Below are 6000 nucleotides of genomic sequence, written 5' to 3' on the forward strand. Positions count from 1 at the left end.
TGCCAATATACTCATCTCTTCTAATATAACATCTACTTCCAAATATTCTAAAGTTTTTAAGAGTAGGAATATGACCAAACCATAGTTCATAAGGGGTCTTACCGGTTTCACTTTTGATGTGAACTCTATTGAAAGTATAAACCGTTGTATTCACTGCTTCTCTCCAATACACATGAGGTAGATTTGCTTCCATTAACATTGTTCTTTTTGCATCTAGAATAGTTCTATTCTTCCTTTCTACAACTCCATTTTGTTGGGGTGTTCGGGGGTGCTGATAGTTGTCTTTTGATTCCATTCACTTCACAGAATGCATTAAATTCCCTAAATGTAAATTCTCCTCCTTGATCTAATCTCAAACATTTGATTTTCTTGTCGGTTTCATTCTCTACCATTGCCTTGAATATCTTGAATCTTCCAAAAGCTTCTGATTTCTCCTTGAGAAAAGTAACCCAACACATTCTAGAATAATCATCAATTATTAGCATAAAGTATCTATCTCCTTGTAGACTTCTTGTTCTTGTTGGACCACATAAATCAGTATGAATTAAATCAAGAATATTATTTGATTTCTCATTAATTCTTTTGAATGTTGTTCTAACTTGCTTTCCCATTTGACATTCCTTACATACCGGATTATGAGGTTTCACAATCTTAGGTAAATCCCTTACTGCCTTAGTTGAACTGATTTTTACAATGCAATCAAAATTTACATGACAAAGTCTTTTATGCCATAACCAACTTTCATCAATGTGTGCAATCAAACATGTTTTAACACTGGTATTCAAGTGAAAGATATTACCTTTAGTCTGATTACCGGTTGCAATCTCCAATCCAGTTCTGTTTATGATTTTGCATTTCTCATGCTTGAACTGTAACTAAAATCCTTTCTCAACTAACTGACCAACACTAAAAAGATTATGCTTTAAACCTTCTACATAATAAACATTGTCAGTATTATGCTTACCATCCAAAGATATAGTGCCTTTTCCTTTGATTAAACAAGCTTTATCATTTCCAAACCTTACTAGAACTCCATGAATTTCTTGAAAAGATAAGAATTTTCTTTTATCACCAGTCATATGATGCGAGCATCCACTATCTATAATCCACTCATCTTTTTCTTCAATTTTTGTTGTCAATGCCTGCTCTACCAGTTTGACAATAGGTGTCGGTTGATCTTCCTTTAGTGCATCAAAATCCCATCCGTTATCTACTGGATATTCATCTGAGTCATCTGTAACACCTTCATCTGCATAGTAACATGACTTATCTCTATTTTTCTTAAATCTATATCTCTAGTATTCAAGGTTATGTTTATATGATCTTTTTGCTTCCTCCCTTAATCTTGCATGTCTATCAGGACATCTAGATGCCATATGACGAACTTTATTGCAATTAAAACATTTGAAACGTGCTTTACCTTCATACTTACTTCTAGCTTGACCTTTAGGCATTTTCCTTGCAAACAGTGCTTCAAGTTTTTCAAGTTCTTCATTTTCTCTCCTCATATCTTCAAGTTCTTTTGCATAAAGTGCTTTCCAATCAATTTTGTTAGATGATGATGATGCTGATGATGATGATTTGAAAGCTAATCAGTCTTTACAGTAGCAACAGAACCAAACTCTTCAAGTTCAAATGCTGAAAGTTTTCCAACCAAAGTATCTCTAGAAACTGAAGTATTAGACATTGTTCTCATTTCATTAATAGCAGTCACTTTCATTTTGTAAGCCGGTGGCAATGCTCTTAAAAATTTAGACACAATTTCATCTTCACTTAAAGATCCTCCATGATATTGTATTCCTAAAACAATTTCATTAACTCTTTCCATAAATGCAGAAATTCTTTCATCTTCTTCTATTTTCAAATTTTCATACCTGACCCGGTAACATTCCAATTTTGCAATTTTGACAATGGTATCTCCTTCATTCAGTGTTTCCAGCTTATCCCAAATAGCTTTAGCAGTAGATCGGTCTGATAATCCCATGATTTGTTGATCTGATAATGCACTCAAAAGTGCTTCTCTTTCTTTGCAATCATTGTCCATGTCCTTAGCCAATGTTGGTGGATGAGGTTGATTCGGAATAGGAGCAACATAGTCATTCTTTGTAACATCCCATATATCTCTTCGAATGCAATTCAGATGTGTTTCCATTCTGATCTTCCATATGCCATAGTTAGTTCCATCAAGCTTCAGACTGTCCTTCCTGAAAATATTTGTTACCATAGGATCTCCTCAAGATGTTAGGCTTCTCCAAAAAGAGGACTTAGCTCTGATACCAATTGTTAGGTCCTGGGAAGGACAACTGAGAGGCGAGGGGGGTGAATCAGTTGTCAACCGGTTATCAATAAATTGTAATCCAAATGCAAGTTATTCCAATTTAAACTTAATGCTAGTAAACCAAACTTAAGTGCCGATAAAACAAATTAACAGTTATAGCAATACCGGTATAACTTAATGCATGAAATATAAAGAGAAACAACATCCATAACACATAACATAGAGATTTTGACGTGGAAACCCGGTAAGGGAAAAACCACGGTGGGAAACCTTACCCACAATCAGATGATACTACTGCAGATAGTATGTGTATACAAATGGGGTCTGCACATGCCGAAAGGCCAACTGCCTAGAGCTCATTGTTCAATTATAAAATAGAAGTCACACTAACTACACAATTGGATGATTAAATCCAATGATAATGTACTGCTCAAAATAGAATCTCCAATGCTGGATTCAGTACTGGTTAAGCTCTGAACATGAGTGTCAAAACACCTTCATAACCTTCCTTCCATCTTCAAATAATGTTTGCATGATTTGCACAAGGATCTGCTTATTTTCGCTCTTCAATATTTGAATGCACTCATACCATAACCATATCCCCGATCTTCAATAAGATCTTACAATCATTTATACAAAACCTAAGACCAAATGTATAGGTCGGCTCACTAAAGATATTACATTTAAATTAATTACAAATAAGTCTTTATGTGATACATCATGTCAGCTCAATACATTTACCACAATATCCAATCAATAAACAATCTCCATAATGTGTCGTGCTGATCTGGAGTACCGATCCATAACCTAGACCTATCTGCCAGTAAAGGAAAATCTATCAACCCAATTAGATCAATAAGCAAAACACCCAAACCAAACTTCCAATCCATGTCTTTGACATAACCAAATGATCTCCAAGATATCATCACTGTCGGTGAACAATATAACCTGCTGGTGAACACATACCGGTGACTGTGCATACACCACTAACCATACTAGTGAACATAATGTAAACCTCCAAGAAGACAAGTGTTGACATCAATGACAAAACCAATGCAACACATAACAAAGTCATCCATAATACGAACAATATGGTGTTCTATGACCCTTTAGGACACCATATAACCCCTCAGGAGACCATATGTACTAAGTTTAAAATAAGGACATATATAAGGGTGAAGAGAGATGAAGAGCTAAAAAGAGGGAGAAAAATTGAAGGACAAGGACATAAATTGAGATAAAGATATTAAGGAGTGTGAAGTGAGAGGGAGAAAAACTGAAGGACAAGGATGGATAGAAAGAGGTAGACATATCTAGAGATTGAAAAGGAGAGAGGAAGGTAGAGATAAAAATGAAAATAAAGGGAGAGGGAGATGAATAGATGTAGAGAAAGAGAGAGGTAAAGACAAAGATAAATATATAAAGAGAGAGAAAAATTGATAGAGAGGGGTAAAGAGAGTGAGATACAAAAAGGAAGAGATAGAGAGATATAAAGGAAGAGGAATATCGATAGATAAAGAGATGTAGATAGTGCAAGAGAGTGACAAAGAGAGATAGAGATTATAGAGAGGGATAGATAGAGAGGGAGAGATAGAAAGAGGGAGATATAGAGATATATAAAGACACTATAGAGAAGGATGGGGGGATAGAGCTAGAGATATATAAAGAGGGAATAAAAAAAGAGATAAAAGTAGAGAAAGGGAAAGATACTTAGAAGGGTGGTAGAGGAAGAGAGGGAGAGGTAGATTAATCATGTATAGAGGACGATATATAAGATAGAGGAACATATAGAAAGAGAGATTGCCAGGGAAAGAGATAGAGATGTGAAGATGGAGATAGAGATAGATATGGATAGAAAGTGATAGAGAGAGTAAAACAAATGGAGGGAGAGATGGAGTGAATAAGCAAGATTTATAGATAATGAGATATAAATATACATGAAGATAGATCTATAGGGATATAAAGATAGAGGGGATAAGATAGGGAGAGAAAGGAGGTGATAGCAAGTAATAGATAAGTATAGGTAGGATAAGGTAGAGGAGTGACATAAATAGAGAGAAGAGATATTATTAGAGAGATATATAAATAAGAAGAGACAATGATGGAGTGGGAGAGGGAGAGATAGGAATAGAAAGATGGAGATATATGCAAAGATGCAACTTGGGAATTTATTTATCTATATGGGATGAGAAAATAAGTGACATAATTAGAGAAGAAAGAGATAGATAAAATATATTTATATAAGTATAGATAGAAAAGTGATAGATAAAGGAGGTGATAGGAAAAAAATGAGACTTTGTATGCAAAATTTGTGAGTATTTAATTTTTTAAAATGAAGGATTAACTTCAAATGATTATAATTTATTTTTGGTCTATAATATCATAAAATTACTTTATCCATTTGATAGGTTTCTGAATTACTTTTCGAACGCCTGTAAAAGATCAAAATTTTGATTAGAAACGTAAAAGTTATGCCCATTTTACTAAACTATACTTTTTGTGTAGAGCAAAACTGATATCTGTTTTTGTTTCCAAATGGATATCTGATTTGAAAAGGCATGACATCACAACAGTGCCATCACAAATCAGATATCCGTTAATATCAGATATCCGATTTGGTTTGGTATTACCAAACCAAATTCAAATTTTGGCCGACCCAAACAAAAATTTAAAGCGGATTTTGGCATGTTTGGCAAAGTTTAAAACACGTTTTTTTCTCCATTACCACTTTTTGGCCCCCCATGATCTTGCACATACCCAAATATTCTTAATAAATACCCTCTTGATACTACAATAAAAAAGAAGATAGGAGATCTATGAAAGGGGACATTAATAATAGAAGATAAAATCCATAACATCCTCATTTATGCCTTTATTATAATGCATTGTTGATGAAATTGACCTACAATCCTATATTGACTTGAATGTGTTCCATGAAAAAGATAAGTGGGATAAAGAAAGAAACCCATATAATAGGTAGCTAAAGAGTAGAAACATTTTAAGGTGTTTTCATTAATGAAGAGAGAAAAGGATTAGCTATAAATTGAAAATTAAAGTAATACTTAATGCACATGGATCTATAAAGGATTGAATTTGTATGTTAGGATCACTTATGTAATTAAATACATACATATATGTCAATGTTTAGAATGATGAAATACAGCTCTTGTGGATGATTTATTATAGACAAATATATTATTTTGTGGAGGAGGTTTAAGGTTCCAACCCCCAAGGTATATGATAGTGAGGTAATAGATAATTAGCATTTCTTGAAGATGATAAATGATAGATAGATATAAGGGCTAGGTTGGGAATATAAGGGTAAGAGATGTTAATTTTTTTTGTTATATGATAAAATTATGCCAAGGGTTGTGAGGTTTAGGGTAGGATAGGATAGAGGGTAACAATAGTGGTAAGAGAGGATGAAGCAAGAAAAGTGAAGGGTAAGGATTGAGAGGATGACACATAGGGGTAGGAGATAAAGTAGTTTCCTGAGAGAGAGAGAGAGAGAGAGAGAGAGAGAGAGAGAGAGAGAGAGAGAGAGAGAGAGAGAGAGAGAGAGAGAGAGAGAGAGAGAGAGAGAGAGAGAGAGCAGGCTAGTTAAATAGATTGTAACCATGCCTTTCTTAATGCATTATTGGTTAAGGAGTGTACAAGTAGTCTAGTTTTGATATAAGGACGTTGGTACACATGTAGATTGCAACCATGCCTTTATTACATAC

Source organism: Cryptomeria japonica, chromosome 6, assembly GCF_030272615.1.
Source record: "Cryptomeria japonica chromosome 6, Sugi_1.0, whole genome shotgun sequence".
NCBI lineage: Eukaryota > Viridiplantae > Streptophyta > Pinopsida > Cupressales > Cupressaceae > Cryptomeria > Cryptomeria japonica.